General features: G+C 48.3%; 2 long non-coding RNA genes across 2 annotated transcripts; one reads left to right on the forward strand and one right to left on the reverse strand.

Moving 5' to 3' along the window:
• Window positions 1-3,055: 3,055 nt before the first annotated feature.
• On the reverse strand, window positions 3,056-4,188 carry LOC122239214. Its single transcript, XR_006218168.1, has 2 exons — window positions 4,131-4,188; window positions 3,056-3,543 (listed from the first exon to the last, which is right to left on the reverse strand). It is a non-coding gene; the product is annotated as an uncharacterized LOC122239214 (long non-coding RNA).
• A 75-nt stretch (window positions 4,189-4,263) lies between these two features.
• LOC122239434 lies at window positions 4,264-24,789 on the forward strand. Its single transcript, XR_006218530.1, has 4 exons — window positions 4,264-4,458; window positions 22,221-22,375; window positions 23,405-23,960; window positions 24,439-24,789. It is a non-coding gene; the product is annotated as an uncharacterized LOC122239434 (long non-coding RNA).
• Window positions 24,790-26,779: the final 1,990 nt, after the last annotated feature.

Below are 26,779 nucleotides of genomic sequence, written 5' to 3' on the forward strand. Positions count from 1 at the left end.
AACTTCCCGGCGGCAGTGGGGACAGTGGGAGGCTCCTGGCCCTGGAATCCAACTCCAGCCGTGTTGCGTCCCTCCCCACGACACCATGGAGCCCAACGTGACTCCCTTCACCCGCCCCGGTTGGCAGCCTAGACGGGACTTCGGTGAGTTCTACACCAACAGCCACAGTCCCCCAGCCTCCCATGACCCTCACAGCCACATCTCCCCCGAGCCAGGCCCATCTGTGGATCCAACTTTAAGAAGAAAAAGAAAAAAAAACGTGACAACCAAAGCTGAAGTACTTTAATAACTCCCTCAAAACATCACAAATTATTAAGATTCCCTACGTCAATACCCTTCATCTACTAAAGGTCTTTCTAACACGTGGGAGTTTAGGCCTGTCCCCTGCTGCTTCCCTTCCCCCACTCTGGGGTGGACACGGGCTGCTTTTGGCATAGCTCGTATTAAGCTCCGCAGGTTGATGGATCTCTAAGCTTGCTGAACACGTGTTGAGACAAAATGAAAGCAATTTTATTTAGGAAACCAAGGGCCAGCTCAGCTTGAAATTAGCTCTTCGGGTAATCTCACTGCTTGGCCTGACCAAGGAGGCCATGCAAGCTTCACTGAGCAGCTCTGGAAGGCCCCAGACTCATTGGGTCGAAGGTAGGAGAGGGGGCTAGAGCCCTCAGCTGGGGGTCCCAGTCCCAAATCCTCTTGATCCTCCCCTTGTAGCATAGAAAGCTCCAATCCAGGCTGCTTACGGATCAAAGCTAATCTGGATGTAATTCCCCACCCAGCTCACCGCACCCTGAGCAACACATAAATACAGATTAAAGGGTTATATAAATGCAATTTTCTAATTAATCAGTGCAAATCCAGCTCCTGCAAGGGACATCGATTTCAGTGTTTACGGGAGGGGTTTTCTTCTTTGAGCTCCGTTTACAAAATGCCCGTCCCATTCCTGTGGTTTCGAACGCTAATGGCCATGGGGTGGTTGAGAGGCCAGGAATGTGCCCATAGCAGCCCCAAATCCTCAGGTCCTCGACAGGAGACTTTGGACGAAGGACAAGGCACCACTTTGTGTGAGATGGAAAGAGCCTGGGCATGGGGCCAGTTGGTTCAAGTTCGATGTTGACTTGACAGGCTCTGTGGCCTAGAACATGTTACCTAACCTCTCCGAGCCCCGATTTCCTCCTTCTTAAAAAGATGAGATCTGCCTCGAGGGGTTTCTGTGAATATTAAGTGCTGTGTTTGAAAGTCGGGTGAAATCGCTGTCTGCTATTGTTTACAATTGAGGGCAAAGGTTGTAGAGGGTGAAGTGCAGACTGAGACAGCCCCAGATCCCAGGTCTGAGCCTCTATCCTGTTCTGGCAGGATGCTGGGGTTTAGGATTTGGCCTGCGTAGGGAACAGAGTTGATGAATCCGGGAAAGGTGTGGTGTTCTTGGAGTTTCTACCCTCCTTTCCTTGCTGTCCCACCAAACGGCCCCAAAGGTCTGAACGAGACAACTCACGGGTTGGACCATTCACCTATAGGGTCCGCAAGAAAGCCCATTTAAAAAAAAAATTTTTTTTTTAGTGTTTATTCATTTTTGAGAGAGAGAGAGAGAGAGAGAGTGTGAGTGGGGAGGGGCAGAGAGAGAGAGAGGGAGACACAGGATCTGAAGCAGGCTCTGAGCTGTCCACACAGAACCCGATGCCCGGCTCGAACCCACAGACTGTGAGATCATGAACTGAGCCGAAGTTGGCCGCTTCACCCACTGAGCCACCCGGGCGCCCCAAGAAAGCCCATTTTACAGCAGCATCGATAGTGGTGATAATTATGGTGATGGTGATGGGCCGGGTGGGCTGTGTCCTTTGCCTCACTGTACCCTCGATGACAGACCTCCACATGGATACCGACTTCGTTCCCGTTTTTTTTGGAGGAGGAGACTAAGCCTTTGAAGAGGCTGAATCATTTGCCGTAAAGTGCAAAGCCCTCCTTAGATTGACTGACAGCCTTTTTGCTCCCGCTCAGCTGCTCGAGCACACCCCAGGTGTGTGTGGGCGTGTGCGTGTGTGTGTGTCTGTGTGTGCGTGTGTCTGTGTGCCTACTCAAATTCCCATGCACGGCCCGCCGGCGCTCAGGTGGCCACACTGCCACTGGCCACCACCGCCACGCTCACACGCCTGCCTGCTGGCGGAGGGAACTTCTGTCACAGGAAGAAGACCCCCAGGGAAGAGGGGAAAGGATGTGTCCGAGACTATCTTCTAAGCTGAATGATGTTCGTTATTTCACACCAGTAACTTGCTAGCAGGGAGGTTCACCAGTGTCGCGGGCTAGAGGGTCCTGAAGCGCAGGCTTCCAACGGTGACTCGGCCAAGTTCAGCATGTGGTGGAGACGCAGGGGACGCTGCAGGAATCAGACAGCCGCTTTTCTCCGAAGCCTTCTGCGATTCCTCTGAGGCTCAGGTTGTGACCTCTGACCTCACCTCTAACCGCTGACCTCAGCTACGGCTTTGGGCAACCCCTGGGCATCTCTGGTCCTCAGTGTCCTTCTCTGAAAACGGCAAAACCAGACCAAGCAAGCTCAACCTAACCTAACCAAAGGGTTGTCATGAAAGTCAAAGGAGTAGATGACAGGTGAGCTGGCTTTCAGACAGCACGTGAGACGAGCACGGGTGGGGTTGACAAGGAGACCAGAGACAATGAGCTCTTTTGAAAACTGAGGCCAGGCAAACTCAAGGTCTCAGTCATGTCCGCCGGCCTCCGTCCCACCAGAGACGCCAGGGCAGGGGGTGCCCAAGCAGCCCGGGGAACCACCGGGTGCTATCACTTTAAAAGCAGAGTGAAGTGTTCATTAGCCAGGCTATTTTTTCAGGTGTGTTCTAATTGTACTAATTAACTCAAAGGTAGATTTTAGCACTCCAGCCTCCATCGCTGCCTTCAAATGCCAAAACAAATCTTGCCATAATTACCAGCAATCCTTTTCATTACCGGCTGCCTAATTATCCTATTAATAGCACATCCTAAGAGACAGTATTTGCTTGACAGGCAAATATTTGTTTTTAAATGAGCAAACACAAAGACAAACTGCTCTGTTTGCAGAAGCGTTCCAACATGCAAAATGGTTTATATTCATGGAAAAAATAATAATCCAAGGAAAACCAAATGCTTAATCCATGTGAAGCATTTGGACAGTAAAAATAGTCTTTTTCTCCTGATCTGGCTCTGGTCCTTCTTTGCTGAAGGGGTTGGGTGCTAGAGGGTTCTTTAAGATAGTGTTGCGATATGAAGTTGGAGGTCTTACCGGGTTGGAGCCGGATTCCGTTGAAGAGGGAAAGACGGAAACACCAAGCGAGCAGAATAAAGCGATGTCACCGCTAGAAACAAAACTATGCATTCTTCGGGTCCGGGGTCCCCAGATCTATGACTGATCATGTGAGCCATCTGGGGAGGGACTGGTCAACGTGCAGCTTCCCAGGCCTACTGATTTCTTTGTTGGTTTTGTTTTGTTTTTCGAAGGCCCCTAGGAGATTTTCTTGTGCGTCCAGGTTCGGGGCTCTCGCTGATCCACTCCAACCCCTCAATTTAACAAAAGAAGAAATAAGTGACTGAGGACGTTCATTGTGTACAGAGCCTAGATCAGCACCAGGTCAGCCGGGAGGGCTAAAGTACCCTTAAGTCAACCTCCATACTTAATTAATTTTCCTTTATTAAGAAAAACAGCAATCACCATACTAATTGTGATGAATTTGAGCCAGCCATGTAGAAGTGTCTCGTTAGAGCAAAAATATAAGCGCCCGCCTCTCGGGCCCACCCGATCCCTCCCCACCCCAGCACGGGAACAGGCACGCTTGCTTTTTCCTTCTTCACGACAAGAAGGGAAGACCACACTCTACGTTCGCTTAACCAGATGAACTTGCTGACGGGTGACGGCCTTGTAAAGGACAGTGGCAATTTCCCATGGTTCGACTTAAGTCGACATTTGTGGCTGTGTTCTCTTAAACGTCTGCAGAGTACTGTCCATGAAGGAGGGTCCCTAGTGTCACAAGTCTTTGCAGAGGGACCATCCGGTGACTTCTGCTTTCACGTGTGTGGACGTTGGAGGCACCGCTGCTTTGCTGCGGGACCACCCCCCCCAACCCGCCTCCACGGCACCCCTGGCTTACCCTTCCTCCCAGGCTGACCCAGGTCTCAGCTGCTCTGTGAGGCCCCCTCCCGCACCCCTGCTCTGCCTCCTACCTTCTGTGATGTCACTTTCTTCACCTGGAATGCCTGCCCCACCCAGAACACATGGGCACATAATAGAAGCTCAATTACATGCCCTCCTAGGAGCTAAATACATCTTCCCCTTACGTTTGTCCTTTTGAAAAGATTTACGAATGTCTTCACATGGTCCTCGAAAGACCCAGTTTGTCACGTGTCAAATGCACCGACTCTGTGGAGTGGCTGTAACATTAGATGGCACCTCTGTGCCACCTCTGTGGCACCTGTCCAGTAAGTGGCTCCTAGCAGGAGTTGTGATTACTACTCTTAGAGCTGATTTTTTGGGGCTGGGTTTTCCACTTGGTTTTAAATCATAAAAGACACATATTCTCATGAATAGTTTGATAAAGGAAATTAATTATACTCATAGTCATACGCATACTCATTATACGCATACTCATAGCTTGCGACCCATTATTATTTTTGTTTACTCCCTTCCAGTCTTTAGGTATTTTTATTGTGTTAAAATACCTATAGCATAAAATCGACCATCTTAACTACTTTTTTTTTTAGAGTTTATTTTTTTTTGAGGGAGCGTATACATGGGGGGAGGGGCAGAGAGAGAGAGAGAGAGAGAGAGAGAGAGACTCCCAAGCAGGCTCCATGCTGTCAGTGCAGAGCCTGACGCGTTCCTACAATCCCTGAGATCATGACCTGAGCCGAGATCAAGTCAGATGCTTAACGGACTGAGCCGCCCAGGTGCCCCCCCCACCCCCTCCACCCCCGTTTTAACTACTTTCAAGTGTATAGTTCAGTAGCATTAAATACATTCATGATGTAGTACAATCATCACCAGCATCCATTTCCAGATAAACTCTGTTTATCTTATAAAATACTCCATACCTAGTAAACAGTAACTCTCATGGGTCGCCCCGGTGGCTCAGTTGGCTATGTATCCATTCGGGAATCCAAACCCCCATGTCAGGCTTGCACTGACAGTGCAGAGCCTACTGGGGATATTCTCTCTCTCTCTCTCTCTCTCTCTCTCTCTCTCTCTGCCTCTCCCCCACTTGCACTTTCTATCAAAATAAATTTAAAAACTTAAAAAAAAAAATTAAAAAAAAATACCCTACAGTAACCCTGGCAACCACCCTTCTGATTTCTGTCTGTACGAATGTGACGACTCAGGGTAGCTCAGAGAAGTGGAGTCAGGCAGTGTTGTCTCTTGGGAACTGGCTTATTTCACTTAGCATTGGATCCTTAAACATCATCCACGTCGTATCTCAGAGCCGATTTGAATAGTTTGGCTGTCGGTTTGAGAGAGAGAGATTCTGTTGTTGTTTTTTTTTAATGTTTATTTTACCTTTTAGAGAAAGAACGGGAGCTGGGGAGATGCAGACAGAGAGGGGGACAGAGGATCTGAGGTGGGCTCTCTATTGACAGCAATGAGCCTGATATGGGGCTTGAACTCACGAACCATGAGATCATGACCTGAGCCAAAGTTGCACACTCAGCCGAGCCACCCAGGTGCCCTTGAGACATTCTTTACCATGTTAGAAAAATGTCTTTCTATTCTTTATATATATATTTTAATGTTTATTTATTTTTGAGAGAGAGAGAGAGAGAGAGAGAGAGACATAGAGTGCTAGCAGGGGAGGGGCAGAGAGAGAGGGAGACACAGAATCCGAAGCAGGCTCCAGACTCTGAGCTGTCAGCACAGAGCCTGACGCAGGGCTTGAACTCATGAACCACAAGATCATGACCTGAGCTGAAGTGGGACCCCTAACGGACTAACCCTCCCAGGCCACCCAATGTCTTTCTATTCTTAATCTCCTCAGAGATTTTAAATTAAGAGTATGTTTAAAGCCATTGAATAATTGTTAGCAAACATTAAGTAGACTTTTTAAAAATTTGACATTGAAATGCCCACCCTCCATATGAAGTGACTCCCGTGTTCCTGATGTCAACCCTAGTAAATCATGCAGAACTGTTCTCCTAACAGGCTGTCAAATGCAGTGGCTTGTACCGTACCTAGAAGTTTTACATCTATATGTATCTTTTAGTCGTGTTAATTTCATCAGCGCTTAATGATCATTTTTTTCAGTTATTTAAAAATATATATATATTTAGAAATATATATTTATATATAAATATATATTCATAAATATTTGTATATTATAAATGTTTACATTTATATATTTAGAAATATATATTTAAATATAAATATATAAATATATATAAATAATATGTATAAATATATACAAATATATAAATATATACAAATAATATGTATAAATATATATAAATATATAAATATACATAAATAATATGTATAAATATATATAAATACATATATATATAAGTAAATATAAATATATAAATATATATAAATATATAAAAATACATATATATAAATAAATATAAATATATAAATATATAAATATATAAATATATATAAATACATATATATAAATAAATATAAATAGATAAATAGATAAATATATATAAATACATATATATATATATATCCTCTGTGAAGAATTGTTTCTTCCTTTTGCACTAATTTGCTTAATTATATTTTAATTGATTTTAATGTGTGTCCCTAATCCTTTTGTACTATTACATTTCTTTTTCCTGAATTCTCCATTTTGGTTCGTCTCCAAGATGACTAAGCATGCCTCGAAATATTTTTTTTCTAGGAGAGACATGATATATTTTCTGAGGCTTCCATATCTGGAAGCGTCTGTATCTTGACCTCTCAGATGAAAAACAAATCGGTTGGGTAGAGAATTCTGGGTTTCACTTTCCCCCCTCAAGATTCATAAAAAAAAAAAAAAAAAAAAAAAAGGTTCCATTTTTCCATTTCCTTCTGGAAATATGCTCTTCTGAAATATGCTCCTAAGGCACATTTTAATCTTTGAAATTGCAAAAAGTGCCCCTGCGATAAGTCTTTGGTCTTTCGGTATTGCTGTAACACCATGAAAGACAAAGGGTTCCTTCTGTTTTGAGTCTGATTATTGACTTTACTCCATTTGCTCGGCTTTCTTCTTCAAGGTGTATTTTCCAAGGAACGGGTAAAATCTCCATCTTGGGAGTACAGGTGTGCACCTCGGGTCCCGTTAAAGATGTTTGTTTTTTTTTTTTAATTGAAGTTTTACATCTTTATTTATTTGCTTTTTAACCTGCGTTCAGTCCAATGAATTCTCTGGTGTCTACCTCCAGGAATTTTGGCACATGCCTAAGCCACGTAACCGCCACTGCAGTCAAAATACAAAATATTTCTGTCACTGCCCCCAGATTCCCTCCTGCTGATCCTGGAGGCCCACCCCGCCACCAGCTCCTGGCAACCGCCGGCCTGATTCTCGTGACCGCTCTCGGTCAGTTCTGTCCCCCACGAAAAGACTCTTCATACGGTCACCCACCCCTCCCCCCCGCCCCAACCTCTTCTCCCTCCCCATAGCTTTGTCTCTTTGGGAATGTTACAGAAATGGAGTCATGCAGGACGTCACCTGTGGAGAACGGCGTCTGTCCCTATACATAATGTCTTCGAGGTTCCTCTAAGTTGCTCATACCAGGAATTTGGTCCCTTAAACCTACCCGAGGAGCGTCCCTTGGCTTGGACGCTTCGTTATCCATTCACCAGTTTTTAGGGTCTCCTGGGCCAAAGGGTTGTGGCGATGGGGTGCCTTCTGTGACCTGCCTTCCCCAAACCTCCCCACCCCCTTCCCGCTACCTTCTCGCCCCACCGTGCCAAGGGTACCACCCGTCCTGAGAGTCACATTTCTAACTAGGAGGAGTGAGGTGGGGTGGGGGGGACAATCCTCAGGTCGGTGCAGCCCAGTGCCCTGAGACAGACGCACGGACCTGGTGGCTGGGGTGACAGACACACAGACAGGGTCGCTGGGGTGAGCCTAATGCCCTTCTGACTTTCCTGCTGACTCAGAGCTGTTTTGATTCAGTGATGGGGTAGAAACAGCCCCCATCTATGTCTGTCAGGACGTTCCCCCCACCTGGGGGTGCGTCCCTCCTCTCAGGGTCCAGGGTGACACTGCTCTATCAGCTGAGACATTTTAACCGTGAGTTGACATTAAAAAAAATAAATAACAGGGGCGCCTGGGTGGCTCAGTCGGTTAAGCGGCCGACTTCGGCCCAGGTCGTGATCTCGCGGTCCGTGAGTTCGAGCCCCGCGTCGGGCTCTGTGCTGACAGCTCGGAGCCCGGAGCCTGTTTCAGATTCTGTGTCTCCCTCTCTCTGACCCTCCCCCGTTCATGCTCTGTCTCTCTCTGTCTCAAAAATAAATAAACATTAAAAAAAATTTTTTTTTAATAAATAAATAAATAACATTTTAAAAAAAGGGGGGAGGGCACCTGGGTGGCTCAGTCGGTTGGGCATCCAACTTCGGCTCAGGTCATGATGTCACAGTCCGTGAGTTCGAGCCCAGCGTCGGGCTCTGGGCTGACAGCTCGGAGCCTGGAGCCCGCTTCGGATTCTGTGTCTCCCTCTCTCTCTGCCCCTTCCCTGCTCATACTCTGTCTCTCTCTCTCTCTCTCTCTTAAAAAATAAACATAAAAAAAGGTTTTTTTAACTCTGAGTTGAAAAGAGCCTACTAGGCCTCATTAGCCTGCCTTCCCGTCTGCCCACAGCTCCCGGGTCCTGAATTTTCACTGCTTTATTTCTGCTGGTGCTTTCCTCAGTCAGGTCCAATCTCTCCCATCGCTAAAAACACAAACAGAAAACAACAGCTAAAAATAAATAAATAAATCATAATTTCACCCTGAGGACCAAGCCCCCCTTATACTATTCAATTACGAAAAGAAATTTCCTTGAGAGCCCATTTTATGAAAAAAAAAAATATCCTGCAATTATTATCCCCACTTTTCCACATGTGTTTATTCTGGCTTTTCCCCAGAAAGTGATTTTTAAGGTTTTAAAGTTTTGTGATTTTTATAGCTATCAAAATAATATGTGCTCTTTGTAGCAAACTTTTGAAGTTCAAGAAAGAGGAAAGAAGTTGAAACAAAAAAACAGTTAACAACAACCATATTCTTACCTAGAGGCATCCATGAATGACATTTTGAACACCTTTATTTCATATTTACGGAAGGATTTTTTTTTTAATTTTTTTTAACGCTTATTTATTTTTCAGACAGAGAGAGACACAGCATGAACGGGGGAGGGGCAGAGAGAGGGAAACACAGAATCGGAAGCAGGCTCCAGGCTCTGAGCCATCAGCCCAGAGCCCGACGCGGGCCTCGAACTCGCAGACCGCGAGATCGTGACCTGAGCTGAAGTCGGACGCTTAACCGACTGAGCCACCCAGGCGCCCCAGGATATTTTTTCTTTTCCTACATGACATTGTGCTGTATACAATTTGAGTATTCACTTCCTTTTTTTTTTTTTTTTTTGCTAACATTATTATCACAAGCATTTTCCTATAGTATTAAAAAAACTGTTCAAAACATACTTTTAATGGCCTCATCAAACTTCATCTGGATGTACTGTATTTTACCTAACCATTAACTCAATGTTGGATGCTTGGACCGTTTCTAGTTTTTCATTGTCGTAAGTAACAGCGTGGCTTGCTTTGTCAATTTAAAAATTATCCTAGGACCGGGACTCCCAACTGGCTCAGTCGGGAGAGCGTACAACTCTTGATCTTGGGGTCGCGAGTCGAGCCTCACGTTGGGTGTAGAGCTTACTTAAAAATCATCATCACCATCATCCTAGGATGGGTTTCTAGAAGGAGGATTGTCCCTTCAACACAGATAATGAGATTGTGCAGTGAAACCGCTTTCCTGCTATGTGGGACCTGCCCCATGGTGACCTGGAGCGCCCCTCTCCCAGGTCACTGGCCCTGCCCCCTGACGTCATCGTCACATCGGTCCTACTAACGTGGGAAGTGGGCGTGGCGTCTGTCGGTTGCAGTTGACATACTCAAAGCGCAGCGTGGCAACCCGTGACATGGATGTGCCACGTTTTGTTGAACGATTCCCCTCTTCCTCGGCATTTAAGTTGTTCCTAATTTCTCACTGTTGTAACTAATGTCGCATTGAATATCCTCGTGCACAGATTATCCCCAGCGTTGCCACATTTCTGCTTTTGCCCACGCATCTACAAGGCTTGCCCCTCAATTTCTTCAGGTCCCTGCTCTCTGCCACTTCCCTGAGCACCCTCTACTAAATAATCCCCTCGGCCTGGCACCCCCTGACCCCCTCACCCTGCGTTATTTTTCTTCCAGGTCACCTCAGCCGACATGCTGTTTATTTCTTTATGGTCTGGTCCCCACCACTGTGACGCAGCTCCACGGAGGTGTGGGTTTTTTATCGGCTATTGTAAAAGTAACACGTGTTCATGAAATCAGATGTATAAATAGAAGAATAGGACAAAGGAGGCCCCAAACACAATGGGTCCTATTTGGATAGGTTTCCTCTAGTCTTTTGTTGTTTTGATTTTAACGCAATTAAAATCGTACTATATATGTAATTCCGTAACCGCTTTGTTCGGTGAACAGGGTGCCATGCGGATCATCCCACGGTCTTCCGGGCGTGTGTATGTGGTGTGTGGGTGTGCGCCACCAGGGACGATTGTAACCCATCGTAAGCAGGTTTGTGTCCCTGCCACATGGGATGCCCTTCCTGGAAAGGTCACTTCTGGCCTCCCGATCTCTAAACCTATGGCTCCTATTTATTCGGCCCTCGTTGACCTGACCCCCAGCCCCCTTGAAATGTCCCTCGAAGTGTTCTCTGTCCTGGGGCTCTGTGACCCCACCGTCTTCTTTTTCTCTTTTCTGGTCTTCAGCAAGAATTGGTGGCTTCATATCTGGTTTTGAAAGGTAACATTTCCACTTAATAGAAATTCAAAGCCCCGTGAGTCATCACTTCTTTGTAGGTCCATGTGGCTTGGAAGAAAGTTTACAGCACCAAGCGTTCCACGACAGAAGGGGAAGCGTTTTGAGCATTTTCCAGAGGGCACGGGAAGCCCCTCAACCACCAGAGCCCCGTGTGTCACAGGTGTGCGGCCCTCCTTCCCTTCTTCCTTCCCCTTCTGTCCTTTTTCCTTTAGACTGATTTTTTTTTTTATTGTGGTAAAATATACACAAGACTTACCATTTTAACCATTTTTTAGTGCACAGTTCGGTGGTATTAAATAACTCGCGCCCGGGTGGCTCAGCTGGTTGAGTTGCTGATTTCGATTCAGGTCGTGATCTCACAGCTCATGCGTTCGAGACCCGAGTCAGGCTCTGCAATGAGCTTAGAGCCTACTTGGGGTTCTCTCTCCCTCCCTCTCTGCCCCTCCCCTGCTCACAAACTCTCCCCCCGCCGCCTCAAAAATGAATAAACGTTAAAAAAAATAGCTCACATTATTTTGGATCCATCTGGAGAACACTTTCACCTTCCCAGACTGAAACCCTACCATTGAACCATCATACCCCACTCCCTCCTCCTCCCGTTTCTGGCAACCACTGTTCTCCCTTCTGTGTCTGTCTTAGACTAATCCAGGCACCTCATGTAAGTGGCACCATACAACTTGTGGCCTTTCGTGTCTGACTTGTTTCACTTACCCTGATGTCTTCAGGGCGGTCTCTATTTCCTGGAATAGTCACCATACGCTCCGCTCTGGGCCAGTTCTACCCACGCCCGGCTATCCTGAGGACGCCTGGCGTGGGGCATCAGCCGGGACATCAGTCATTACCCATCACGGGTATTAGCTTGTCGCATACTTTCCAGGGTCCTGATCAACAGAGAGAGGGATGGGGAAAGAGAAGGTGGCATTTAACAGGGGGAGTGGAAGAGGAATGGCCTGGAGCATTAGCCTGGGGAGAGGGAGGCTGGGGGTTGGGCGGAGATCAGTTTGGTTCACCAAGATGTCTCGGGAGTCTCTCAGGAAGGATGGGTGGTAGGGGGTAACAGCGTAAAATCAAACTTAGGATCCTAAGACGTCATGGCCAGAAGGGGGCTGGGAAATTCACATCTGCAGTCCGGCCAGAAGTGAGTGAAAAAAACAGTAGTTCTCACTGGAACCCTTAGGACCCAGAGCTCTCCAGAAGCCACCCCTCTTATCAGTTGGTGTGTACCCTTTCAGTTTTATGTTTTATTTAATTTTGAGAGAGAGAGAGAGAGAGAGAGACAGTGCGAGCAGGGGAGGGACAGAGAAAGAGGGAGACACAGAATCCAAAGCCAGGCTCCAGGCTCTGAGCTGTCAGCACAGAGCCCGACGCGGGGCTCGAACCCACGAACCGTTGAGATCGTGACCTGAGCCGACGTCGGCCGCTTAACCGACTGAGCCCCCCAGGCGCCCCTGCAACTTGCCTTTTTAATCCACAATGTATCCTGGGGATCGTGTCACAGAGGTGCTTCTAGAACCACTTTGTTCTTTTCAGTGTCTTCGAAGTATTCCATGGCAGGGATGCTGGTTTGGATATTGCCTTGGCTGCTTGAACGGACCAAACAGTGGATGTTTCAACCAGGCAGCAGGTGTGGTTCTCACATTCGAGTCTCAGCAGGTGGTAGCCCTGGGTGGACGGTGAGCCTCTCCCACCTCATCCTGGCCCCCAGGCTCCCCCTGTCTTGCTGCTCTGCCTTCTCCCACCATATTGTCCCCCTCTGCATGGCAGAAGCAGACGCATCACCCTCCGAAAGGGGAGTCCAGGCAGAAGAGGAAGACAGAAGAGGAAGAACTGGAAAGAGCAGTAACCCCCTTTTAAGGGCGTGAGCGGGAAGACGCACCTGTCACTCTGCTCACAACCCCGAGGCTACTTCTGTCCTACAACTTTGTCCTTGGCTGGAAGGGGGGCTGCGGAATGCAGGTTCCAGGTGCACGTCCGGAGCGCAGTGATGGCTAAAACAAGGGAGAATGGATATCGGGCCACAGTGACAGTCCCTTCCCCTGTGTGTATGTATCTGCATTTTTTAAATGTTTATTTTTTATTTTAAGAAAGAGAGAGAGAGAGAGAGAGAGCAAGCAGGGGAGGGGCAGAGAGAGGGGAAGACCGAGGAACTCAAGCCAACTCTGCCCTGCCAGTGTGGAACCTGATGCGGGGCTTGTGCTCATGAACCGTGAGACCGTGACCTGAGCCAAAGTCAAGAGTTGGACGCTTAACCAACTGAGCCACCCAGGCGCCCTTGCGCCTTCATTTTCTCAATCATTTCCCTGTCAGTGGAGCTTCAGATCAATAAATGAGGACAGGCGAGATCAGGCAAGGTCATGATCTACACAAAAGCCACGGGAGAGTGACAGAGCTCACAGCCACAGAGGGCCTGGGATCACGCACAGAGTGCCGCCTGCCCCTCCGAATGAAGGCAGTGCCACCTGGGAGCCAAGTTACAAGCCACACTCGGGCCCCGGGGGCCGGGCCACCCTCGCCTGCAGGGCACAGGCAGTCCGGCCCTGAGCAGCACCCGGTGGGCTGGGGGAGGGCAGAGGCGAAAGGAGGAAGGAAGAAGAGGGCAAAGAGAGGGCAAATGAGAGGGAAATACCACACGGGAGATTGGGGTCAGCAGGCCGCCCGAGTCCTCAGTGCCCGAGGGGGAGTCCGTCACAGATGGGGAGAAATTATAGCGACACCCGAGGTCCAGATGATGGCACAGAGGCCCGGCGAGAGACAGCCCCAGTGAGACAGGGGCAGAGGAAGAGATGTGACAGAGAGAGAAACAGGGCAACAAGGCCCAAAGGGAGAGGGGACGGGGCAGAGGGGAAGGGTGGCTGGGTTTTAAGGGACAGGTTTTAATACGGCCTGAGAACCAAGTCTCCAGATCCACTGAGCCTGGTGCTGTCACTTCAGTCCCCAGAGATGAATCGGATACTCTCACCAGGCACCACGGTGGCCGTTTTAATGAACCCGGAAGGAGGTCCCTGTGGCCTAAAGATTGATTCAGATCAATCGGCTGTAATTGTTCTGTCCAGCCCAAAGCAGTTAGGTGATTTAAAACCAGACTGACAGAGACAGAGAGAGAGGGAAGAAGGCCAGCTCAGAGGCATCTGAGGGGGACTCTCCCCCTTGGGCCTCACAGGGCCAGCTCAGTCCTTGCCCGTCTCTTGCCGTCCATCAAGACACCGGACGCAATCGTGGCTATTTCCTCAGGAATAAACGATCCTGTTTATCAAGGCATTGGAAGAGTCTGTGCCCTGCCCCCTCTGGCCCTCACCCCCCACCGCTATTGAATGGCCCACCGAACTGGGGTAGGGACGGCCACAGGGTTTGGCAGCCTCGAGGGGGAGGGGGAGACGACCTCCCGATTCTGGCCCCGCCTCTGCACCCAATGGAGACCTTTCCTGCGCTGAGCCTCTGTTTCCCCATCCGGACCAGGAGGAGGTCAGGCCCGGGATGAAGGTTCCGTGAGCTCTGCCGTGAAGTCCGGGTGTGGTACATGAGCCGGGTGTTCAGCATCAGCGGAAGGACAGGTGGAACCCAGGCTAACCGGGCTGGAGCCACCTTCCAGGGACCTGCCCGCCACAGAGATCGGCCTCCCCCCACGCGCACGCTCCTTGCCTTGCATTCCCAGCTGACCCGCGTATTTTGCAGAGCCCCCGGGCTGGGAAAGGTTGGCCTTCAGGGGCCACAAACTCAATCTCAGAAGGTCACGACTGAGAGCATGGCCTCTAAAGTCGGACCCCCTTGAATTGGTATCTCAGCTCTGACTGCAGCAATGGATTTAACGTGTCACGGGCTCAGTTTTCTCATCTGTAAATGGGGATAACAGCGTCTGAATCATAAGGCTCTCGGGAGCGCGGAATGAGAAAATGCAAGTAAAGTGCTTAGCACGGTGCTGGGCACACGGCAAGCCCTCAAGAAAAGGCCTGTTATCACGTGTAATGTGCAGGTGTGAATATACGCGTACGTTTGGACAAATCAAGGAGTACGCGTTTATCACAGCGCATCACACGTTCTGACGCAGCAGGGCGGATGCGGCAGAACTAAAAATTTGCTCTCGCCTCCCTCGTCATGTTCCTCTCTGCAGACAGTGCTTGCTGTTAGGAGCTTGTGTTCTCCTAGACGATTTTATAGGCATTCCGATCGTGTGTGTTAATGTAGAAATGCATGGTTGGGTTTGTCTACAAATAGCATATGTAGTCTCTTACAACCTGCTTTTCTTGTTTTCACAAATATCTTTGTTTGGTTTTTTTTTTTTTTCTCACATAGATCTATTCCATTCAAAACAACAACCGCCGTGCTGCGAATCGTTCTACGATACGGACGTATGATTTTAATCCCCTATTTCGATGAGCATTTAGTTTGATCCTTCTGTTTTTCTTGCTATGGCAATACAGTAACGAATATCTTAGACAGGTTGCCTGTGGGCCTGGTCAAGTATTTCTCCCGGACGGGGACTCAGAAATTCCTTGGTTGGAGAGCATAGTTAAAAATATTTCAGTATTTAAAAATATGATATTTAAAATAGGATAGACTATGCCAAGTTGCTCTCCAACCATGATATTCCAATCGATATGCCTGCCAGCAACACGTAAGACCATTTCTTTAATCCACTTCCAGGCGGAATACGGTCCTCCAACCTGCCCCCGGTTTTTCCATTCTGATGGGTGATAAGCAATATCTCGTTATTGCAATAATTTGCATTTTCCTGATCACTTGTCAGCACGAGCGTCTTCTCGTGGCTTCTCGGCATTTCTTTTTCTGCACACGTTCCTTCCACATTCCTTGCTCGTTTTTCCGCGGGATCATTTGTCTGTTTTCTTATTGATCTCTAAGTGCGATTTATATATGTGGGCGATTATTTCCCTGTCATTTATTCATGTGGCAAATATTTTCTCCTAGTCTGTCTCTTGTCTTTTGACTTCATGTTGTTCTTCATCATTTTTATGACACTTTTTATGTGGTCAGATTTGTCAGTTGCCATTGAGACCTGAATCTTTTAAAGATATTTCCTTCCCCCAAGATTATATTTTCTTTTAATACTTTGATTGTGTCGTTTATTATATTCAGTCATTTCGCCCGTAGAAACTTTTTTGTGGGATGTGGCGCGAAGTAAGAAACCAAACCTCACTTTTTTTGCTCCATTGGTTACTCTGTTTTTCTAACACCATTTACCCAAGAGTCTATACAATCCTTACTGATACAATTAGCCATCGTTATCATATAATCAAATACCATTTGTATGTGGATTAAAAACTGGCAGCTCTCAGGCCAGACCAGACTCCTGTTTGTTCACATTTACTTGTTTTCATTATTTTGAATAATACAGTATGTGTTTCAAATTAAAAAAAAAAATTTAATGTTTTTTAATTTATTTTTGAGACAGAGACAGAGCATGAGTGGGGAGGGGCAGAAAGAGAGGGAGACACAGAATCTGAAACAGGCTCCAGGCTCTGAGCCATCAGCACAGAGCCCGATGCGGGGCTCGAACCCATGAACCGTGAGATCATGACCTGAGCTGAAGTCGGGCGCTCAACCGACTGAGCCACCCAGGCACCCCACAATTCTGTTTATTCTTACTCATGCAGGTTCTCAGTGGAGTGTTCCTCTCCTAGCTATGTCTCCAGACCTTCAGTTTTCCTTCCGAGAAGCAACTGATGTTGCTAGCTTCTTGTGTATGTACTTCTAGAGATATTCTAGACATTTGCAAATAATGACACATACATGTGCATGTGTGTGAATATATACGTTTTTTTCCCAAGTGATCATACAAATGGTAGCCCATCATACATACAGTTCTCTGCCTTGTTTTCTTCAATTAATTCCATTCGGAGACCTCTCCATAGAGACACATCAGAGCTTCCTTGTTGTTTTAAGGCCACATGGCATTCCAGTGCTGTAATCTGCCGTATGGAGCCACCATCATTTATTGAATCAGCCCCCTACTGATAGACATTTGGGTTGTTTCCAGGGTTTTTTTTTCCCACTATAAACAATGCTCTAATAAGTTCTATAACCTGTTTTGCAAATGTTTGAATGTATTTGTAAGATAAATTCCTAGAAGTGGAGTTTCTGGGTCAAGGGTATGAGCATTTACAATTTTGAAAGCATTATTAAATTGCCTACCACAGTGGTCTGGGCCAGGTTATATTCCCATGGCCAATCCAGGAGAGGGTCTGTTCTCTCACACCCTCGTCTGCACGGTGAGGTGGCAAAATGTTCAATTCTGCCAATCTCATAGATGAAAGCCGGTACCCTGTTGGAGTCTTAATTTGCATTTTTCATATAATGAGTAACGGTGAACATCTTTCAGTGAATTGCTATTCATATTCGTTGCCAATTTTTCTCTTGTAATGTTGTCTGTTTTCTAAAGGAGTTCTTCATAACTTATTTGCCCTTTGTCTATTATAGGAGATACAAGTTTGTGTGTTTGCTTACCAGATTGTCACTTACGTTTTGTCTCTAATTATGATGGCTTTTGCCATGAAGAAATGTTTTTATGGTCAAATTTATCAAATTATGTTCTTTTCTGGTTTTTGAATTCTTTTAATTCTTTTTAAAATATTGATTTATTTTGAGAGGTGGAGTAGGGGCAGAGAGAGAGAGAGAGAGAGAGAGAGAGAGAGAGAGAATCCGAGCAGCCTCCACACTGTCAGCACAGAGCCCGACGCGGGGCGCGAACTCACGAACCGTGAGATCTTGACCTGAGCCCAAATCAAGAGTCGGATGCCTAACCAACTGAGCCACCCAGGAACCAAGTTCTTTTAATTCTTAAAAAGCATCACCCAGTGCAGTGTAGGGTTATACAACTCTTCTCCAATGGTTTCTCCTATTACTTCAAAGATTTCATTATTAACATTTTAATGTTTGCCTCCCTCATTCATCAAATATATACTGACCACAGACTACATGCCAGACATCGTTCTAGGCACTGAGGATACAGTGATGACCAAAACATTCAAAAACCTCTGGCTTCGTGGAACTTACCTTCTAGAGGGGAGAAGCAGCCAACGAACAACATATATGAGTGAACTAAATGGTGTGTTGTATCAGAGAGAGATTATTTTTGTGGGAGGTGAAGCGGTAAATCTAGCTTTATTTTTTCTAGATGTTTACCCGATTCCCTCCATTATTTATTGATATAATCCATGGCCCCATCTTGACACTGCGTGTTTACATATTTTAAATTTCCTTATGTATTTGTGTTTGTTTCTAGACTTTTCTTTTGGTTCCATCTGTCTCTCTGTTTATTCATGTGCCCGTGTCACTGTTTTATTTTTATGTATGTATGTATTTATTTATTTATTTATTGAAGTTTATTTATTTTGAGAGAGAGAGCAGGAGGGGCAGAGAGGGAGGGAGAAAGAGAGAATCCCAAGCAGGTTCCGCACCGTCAGCACAGAGCTCAACTCATGGCTTGAACTCATGAATTATGACATCGTGACCTGAGCCAAAGCCAAGAGTCAGATGGTTAACCAACTGAGCCATCCAGGTGCCCCACCAGTGCTTTAACTATTGAAACTTCATACTATTTTTCCTGCCTGATGAAGCTCATCTCCCCCGTCTTCTACTCTTTTTTTTCAGGATTTTCCTATTATTGTTTATTCACTGTTTCTGCATGTACTTTAGATTCATGTGTCTGTTTCTTCCATGTTGTTCTTAAGTATCACTTTAAAAGCATAGATTAACTCAAGGAGAATCAACACCCTTACGATATTGTGTCTTCCTATCCAAGAACATGGTATGTCTTTTCCATTTGTTTAAGTCAGGAGTAGTTTGTCCTCAGGAGAATTTTCAGTTTCTTAATTTTGTTACTATGCACTCATAGCATTTAGGTATTTGCCCCCCAATACCTGAAACATTGAAGAATTGAGAATATTCATTTTTTAAAATATGGATTTCTTTTGGGCGCCTGGGTGGTTCAGTTGTTTCAGCATCTGGCCCTTGATTTTGGCTCAGATCATGATCTCGAGGTTCATGAGTTTGAGCCCCGCGTTGGGCTCTGCACTGACAGTGTGGAGCCTGCTTGGGATTCTCTCTCTCTCTGCCCTTCCCTTCGGTGCGTGCTCTCTCCCTGTCTCTCTTAAAATAAATAAGTAAACATGAAAAAAAATCATAAATACGGATTTCTTTTTTCTTCTTGTGGAAATGGGAAGATCTGGCCACACTGAGCCCATGTCCTGCTAGGTAACAATTAATTGCCCGCTTGACAGAGGCTTGCTTGTCACAGAAAATCACTGTGACAGATCACTGCCCACTTTCCAGTTGGATACCTGGCTCACCTCTTGAGTCAGATGCTGGATTTTGGACCCTGATCCAGTGACTTTGACACTCTGACCCGCATGCACTCAGCATGAAGTCAGCTGTGTGTGGCCCTCTAGGTCCACCTGCCCACCTGCCTCTGGTCCCTGCTTGCTCAGGAGGGTCCCCTGGGTGCCATTCATGCCTCATGTCCTGACACCACCCTCCGTCTCAGCCTCCTGAGGTTTGAGGGCCAGTCTCCACGTGCCCCTCAGCCATGAACCCGACCTGCCCAGAGCAGAGGCTGATTTGTAGCACCATTTCTGGGGTCAGTGGGGGTGCCCTGCCACCGATGTCGACTTGGCTACCCCAGCAGCTGCTCACAGATGACACAATCTGGAAGTGCAGAGGATTTAACACCGTGTTAAACTTTGGCAAACTCTGACCAAGGAGCACACGAAAGCGGGAAGGAGACAGCGAATCAATTCCTTTTATGTCTTGCCTGCTGACGGGCCATTCCAAGGAGCTGTGGTTCCAAACAGCCTGTCCAGATACATCCTGTCTCTTTTCGTTCCCTAAGGTTTAAAACTGTGGTGAAATACACACAACATAAGACGTACCATTCAAGTTTCTTGTGTGTACATGTGTGCCCGTCTCAGAACGGACAACCTTGTATTCAATTCCTTTGGTATTGGCTTCCTAGGGCTGCCTTAACTATGTGCCACACAGTGCTGGCTTAAAACAGCAGGGGTTATTCTCTCACAGTCGTGGAGGCCAGAGCTCCTAAATCAAGATGGCAGGAGCCCCATGCTCGTTGGAAGGTTCTGGGGGAAAACGCTTCTTCGCCTCGTGTAGCTTCTGGTGGTTGCTGGTGATTCCTAACACTCCTTGGCTTGTACCCCATCACCCCGATCTCTGCTTCCATCTTTACACGACCTTCTTCCCAGGGCGTGTCTGTCTCCATATCACTCCTCTTATAGGGACCCTAAGCCACTGGGTTGAAGGCCCATCTGAATCCAGCAGAACCTCACCTTAACTAATTATATCCCTAAAGATCCTGTTTCCAAATTATCACCCTCTGAGGTTCTAGATGGACATGAGTTTGGGGAGACACTCTTCAATCTAGTGCAGTTTCACTCTTTTCTTTTTTCTTAAACGTGTATTCGTTTTTGAGAGACAGAGAGAGACAGAGTGCAAGCAGGGGTGGGGCAGAGGAGAGAGGGAGACACAGAATCTGAAGCAGGTTCCAGGCTCCGAGCTGTCAGCACAGAGCCCGACGCGGGACTCGAACGCACCAACCGCAAGGTCATGACCTGAGCCGAAGTCAGACGCTTAACCGACTGAGCCACCCAGGTTCCTCTCCATTCTTTTCTTTTGCCCTCCTTCTCAATGGCCCTGGAATTTAGTCCTTCCCAATAAAGCTTCAGCGCACAAGCTTGGTCTCAGGCTTTCCTTTTACTAGCGAAACTGGGATAAGAAAACATTCATATTCCAGAAGAGCACTGTCACACGTGGATTTGAATCCCAACAAGGAATTTGACAAACTCACTCACCTGTCTTTCTTTTCTTCCACAAACATTTACTACACAATGGTTTTATGTTAGTTTTGGGCAATCCTGAAGAAACCCACAAGAGAAATTTGGGCTAGATCAGGGTTTCTGGAATACTAACACTGTGGACCTATAAGCAATGTATATTTTCTTATAAAAACTGCAGTAATGAGGGGCGCCTGGGTGCGCCAGTTGGGCATCTGATATTGGCTCCGGTCATGATCTCGTGGTTTGTGAGTTCAAGCCCCGCATCGGGCTCTGTGCTGATGGCTCAGAGCCTGGAGTCTGCTTCAGATTCTGTGTCTCCCTCTCTCTCTGTCCCTCCCCTGCTCATACTCTGTGCCTCTCTCTCTCAAAAATAAATGAAAACATTAAAAAGTTTTTTAAAAATTTCAATAATGAGCAAAAGGAGGAGGTGGAGAGGCCCAGAAAGGAATTAAGATATAAAGGAAAATGAGTAGAGAGAATGGCAAGAGGTCACATAACATTTCCTTTCCAGTCACTGGACCAAGGTTGGGGACAAAAGTCAGAGCTGGCTGATGGAATGGTTAGACGCACTTGAATCTGGTGAGAGGGCTCAATGAGTGCCAATTAAAAAGAGCTTTGTCGGGGTGCCTGGGTGGCTCAGTCGGTTAAGCATCCAACTTCGGCTCAGGTCATGATCTTGTGGTTTGTAGGTTCGAGCCCCGCATCGGCTCTGTGCTGACAGCTCAGAGCCTGGAGCCTGCTTCGGATTCTGTGTCTCCTTCTATCTCTGCCCCTCCCCCACATGTGCTCTGTCTCTCTCTATCAAAAATAAACAAATGTAAATTAAAAAAAAAATTTTTTTTAAAGAGCTTTGTCAACCTGACGAGTCTCCGGTGACATGCCCCAGGACTCTGTCTTCACTGCTGCCCCGTGTATATTTCAATCCAGTAGGATTTATGAAAACAGGGCAACTGCTTCCCATTTGTTGGGGAAGGACAGCAAACACAGCAGAGGAAAAGTAGCATGTATGCATGCCTTGACCGTCTACATCGAAGCAGCAAATCCAACAAGAGAAAATTTAACAAGGACCGACATTAAGACCTACATTTGGGGCCCCAGCACCAACTATCCAAATCTGGGGTGCCTGTTTCAAAATAGGAGGCAGTCCGTCAGCTGTTAGCTCAGCGTGTGGTATGGCCGAGAACAGAGAGGGTGTGGGAGGATAGCATCAGGAGAATCACAGCATCCAAACGTGGGAGAAGGGAGCCCAGCCGGGGGGGTCTGCCCCGTGGGAAGCAGAGCAGGAGAGAGACAGCGAAGAAAGGCACTTCCTCAGGTTTGAGGCCAGAATTCTGACCACCTTTCCACCTGGAGAGCTGGTTCTTACAGGGGAGAACTAATTAACTGATTGATTATTTCAACAGATACTAATTGAACTGCACCCTGGGCCCCTGTGGGCTAAGTGTTGGGGCCACGCAGGGAACAAGACAAACAGGTCCAGGTCCCGAACAAGGGCTGCCGGGTGCCCCGACTTCGACAGCGACAGGGACCCACGCTTGGGCTCAGGCTGCGCTTCCCGGTATCGTAATGAGTGTTGTCACCGTCATCCATCATGGTTGTCTCTAGGGTTATACGGAACCACCTAAGCCCATCGTTTGTCCGGGAAAATTATCCTGAATTCAAATGTGTTGCCATCGGAGGCCCAGCGGCTGTGCCTCTGATGGTTAGAGTGGACGGGGCGAGGGGCCAAGGGTCAAGGGCGTAGGCTAGACCCAGGCCTGCCATGACCTCTGTACAACCTCAGGCAAGTCCCTACCTTCTCAACGATCTTGTGTACTTCAATTCTGTGGTTTGGGGGTTCTACGTTACACCACCCTTAACGTGCGTGCGCTCATATGCCCACATTTGAATTGATTGCCAGGCCCCTGTCCCCTGCCTCCCCGCGATCCTTGCTTTCAGTGACTCAGCCAAGCACTTACAGGGTCCGTGGCCCAAAGGAACCGTACTTTACTGGCTCCGGGACCCTTTGGCCATTTGCCCAATACGTAAGGAACCACAGGGAGAAGGGACCCAGAAGAGACGTCTTCACGTGGTGGCACTCAAGTCTGTGTGTGAAATAAACCAAACAGCCAACTTTGTGGGGTCGGGGAGGAAGGGTTGTGCAACTCCCACTCCTTCAGAAGGGCTCACCTGAGTGGCTGAGAGGTATGCCAGAGTTGCTCAGCACCGAGGAGGGCAAGTTGGCTCCCCAGCCAACTTGTCTCGAGGGCAGGGGAGCCCTTTGGAACCTACCACGACATGCACTCATTGGATCCAACAGCTGGCAACTTCTCCAAAAGCCACTGTGCGGGGAGTCTGCTGGCCCCAGAATCCCTAGCAGAATCAGGAACAGCAGAGGTTGCTTGCTTCCTCTCTCCATGACGGGCATCGGTGAAGGACCTGGGACCTTCTGAAAGGAAGGATAGAGGGAAACCGACTCTCTCCTCTTCCTGTCCCCGGTGGAAGCAGTGGGATCCGTCAGATTTCTTTCATCCTAAAAAAAAACCCCAAACTCTCCATCCCCATCTCGTTTTCTAGACAGTGCCCTATTTCTCTCTTTCCTTCGCAGCCCAACTTCTGCAGAGCTATGTGCATGGAAGCTCACCACTTCTGTCCCACCTGCCCTCTCCTTGAGCCAGCACTACCTGACTCCCATCCCCGTCCACCAAAACTATACCACTGCGGTCACCAACCACTTCCTGTGCTCAAATCCAGAGGAAGCTCTCCCACTCTCATTCTCTTGGACCACTCGGACGCATTTGACCCTGTTGGCGCCTCCCCTGTTCTAGAACCTCTTCTCTTGGTTTTCGTGACACCGTTCTCTTATCGATCCTAATTCGGCCCCTCAGATCCCTCTTCGATCCCTTCTTGCAAGCTCTGTTTCCACGGACCCACGCCTTCAGCTCTGCTTTCTGTTACATCATAGTGTCAGTGTGTGCTGTGCTCCACCAGTGGACTGGGTCCATCTTGGCCGCCTTGGTCATTACCACAGGGATCCATGACGTCCTGCTCATTGAGTGAACAGATAGGTAGATGAATGGACACATGGACGGCTCCATCTGGCACTACCCCTCCCTCACATTTTGTCCAATGGAGGTGGGTGGACTTCAAGGCCCATATTGGAGGTAATAACTCATCCGCGTGTGACCTATTCAGGTACCTTCTCGACTAGCGTGAAGGAGCTTCTAGGAGGAGGTGGTGGGTCCTGGGAGAGAGAGGCATGTCACCTGAGCAGAAGAGGCTAATACCATGGCTCGGCCCTGCTAGATTCCTGGTTCTTTCTAGAATCTGAGTTTTCGATCACGTCCAGTTATCCACAGTTAAGAAAGGAAGGGGAAAGGGGGACACTAAGAGGGCCGCTGGAGGGAAGGGGTGAGAAGAGGAAGAGGGGAGAGAAGGCTACGCAGAGAAGGGGGCACCGAGAAGGGGGTGTCGGGGAGGCACGGGTTCGAGAGGAGAGTAAGACCTTGGGCGTGCTGAGGTGTGTCCGTAAGTGCTAACTGTGGCGACAAAACCGCTCCCAGGCATGTCAGGACCTCGGATGGGATTGCCACTTGGCAGCTGGGCCACTCTTCATTGCCCCTCTCCTTTTAACCTTTATAGCAACAGACACCCTGTTCTGTGCAGACAGCTCACAGCCACCTTCTGGGCAGAGTGGCTACTCCCTCCTCTGGGCCCTTGGCACCTTTTCTCACATCTGATACAGGCCTGGCTGCAGCATGTCACCCGTTGGAGCTTGACCTGCCCGTCTCCTTCGGAATGTATGGCCCTCTTTGTCTCCGTACCTCTGGCCACTAGCTCAGGCCTGGCACCTCCTACTACAGGCACCTGCTCAATATAATGTATTTTCTTTTGAGGATAAAGGAATGAATGAATGAAGATTCAAAGACTCTGCCTTCAAGGGGCTTACAGTTTCCCTGGGCATATGAAATAAAAGCAATAAGGGAGGGAGGAGATCGGTTGCTGGCTCCTGTGTCATCATCAACTGGGAAGACGGACAGACACCCGCGATGCCAGGTTTCCCTGAAGCACGTCCGATCAATTCCTCCGTCACAGAAACTGGGTCCCAGCGTGAAAGAAACCAAGAGCCCAAGAAAGAGGCATTCCTAGGCTTAGTAGCCTTTGTTATTAATTTGTCATCTACCGGGGCGCCTGGGTGGCTCAGTTGGTTAAGCGTCCGACTTCGGCTTAGGTCATGATTTCGCAGTTCGTGAGTTCGAGCCCCGCGTCGGGCTCTGTGCTGACAGTGAGGAGCCTGCTTGAGATTCTCTCTCTCTCTCTCCCTCTCTCTCTGCCCTTCCTCGTCTCCTTTTTTTTAATCAACTTTTGAAAAATAAACTTAAAAGAAAAGAATTCAGATGATCTGTTTCTGGGTCTGCTTCCACGGTTGGACAGTAAGCTTTCCAAAGGATTTTTATTTTCTTTTTCTAATCGTGATTATGAGCATCTTGGGACCAGATTTCTGAGCTTCGCCTCCTGGCTCTACCATTTGCTGCCCGTGTGACCTCAGTTTCAACACTGGTAAATTGGTAACTACTGGGATCCTCACAGTATCCGTCTATGGGGCCACGAGTCGAATTAAACGGGTAGACACTCAGTAAGAGTCCGTCTTATTATCGTCTTCGTCCCCGGTGTCCAGCCTCATGCCCCTCACCCACTAGATCGTCAATAAACGTGTCCTGAGTCGGAAACAGAAGCAAAAATATTCCTTGGCGTTGAAAATCATAGTAACGCTATCAGACATAGCTTCGGTAGATTCCACGGCTGAACACAGACAATAAAAATAAAGTCAGTTGTCAATGAATTGGGAATACCCATTATTGCTCCGGCTACAACACAAACAAACGAAACTAATAGTTCCCGGCTCTGAAATGGATCCCAAGAATGGTTATGGCCGCCGACGGCTAACTGGGGAGCTCTGGGCGAAGTGCATAACTGCAACAGCATCGCATCTACTTGGACGGCTCCTGTGCCCCTGCGTGTCCGTGCGCGCTCCCGGCCATCGGCGGGGAGATCTGCAAGCCTGGAAGCCCCCGGGGAGGCATCCCAGAAAAGTGGTGAGAGGCAGTGCAGACTCGGGGCTTTAGGGGGCAACGAACACATCCCGGTGGTGGAGTTGGCCTTTGAGGATGTGCGGGTGCATCCTGGAGGTGGGGGAGACGAGGACCGCCCGGCTTCCAAGAATACCCATTGTCAGCAGCCCGGCTGTCTTTAGGGACCAGCTACATTTGTCTCCTCCCTCAGGAGCGGAGTTCTAGAGTTTTCCCCCAAGCCTCACCATTCACGCCAACGCTCCTTTCTCTGGGGCTTCATGACCTCTGGCCTCACCTGGCAGATCGTCCTCTGTGTCCCCATTCAATCCCAGGAGGAAAGTCTGGCTGACGTCGCCCGTCGTGGTGTCGCCCCCGCCATCCCGTCTGTTTATTGGCCACGAGTCCTTGGGGCCCCTTCCTCCGCCCGCCCCCCCCCCCAAGTTCAGTCAGGGACAGGCCCTTGTTTAAGCCGCCGCCTGGTCATTGCTTCTCTTGCGAGGGGTGACGTGGGGGGCTAGGTCCCTGAAGAGGAGGACGTGTAGGGCAGCCTGGTGCCAAACGCTCCTCGTTTGGTGGCCGGGTTCTCAGGGGAGAATGGGCGAAGTGTTGGAGGCTCACAGGTAGAGGAGGAAGGTTCTGGTGCAAGCACATCGTGGATCTCTCTCCAGCCCCCTGGTGTCTGTCGACCCTCTGAGGGCAGCTGCTCTTGACTGTCTCCGTGTTGCTCTGGAGAAGAGACTGCGCTCTGCCTCGGCTGTGCCTCTGGCTGCCACCATCTGGCTCCCTCTGGAATTTTGGCTGGTGTCTCCAGCGGAGGCGTTGGGGTGGGTGGCCGCCTCCTGTCAGGTGGGCCCCGACGACAGGAGGGAGGGCTCTGGAATATCTGCTTAGAGCTCAGGCTGTTTCCTCAC

The sequence above is a fragment of the Panthera tigris genome, chromosome B3, assembly GCF_018350195.1.
Source record: "Panthera tigris isolate Pti1 chromosome B3, P.tigris_Pti1_mat1.1, whole genome shotgun sequence".
NCBI classification, from domain to species: domain Eukaryota; kingdom Metazoa; phylum Chordata; class Mammalia; order Carnivora; family Felidae; genus Panthera; species Panthera tigris.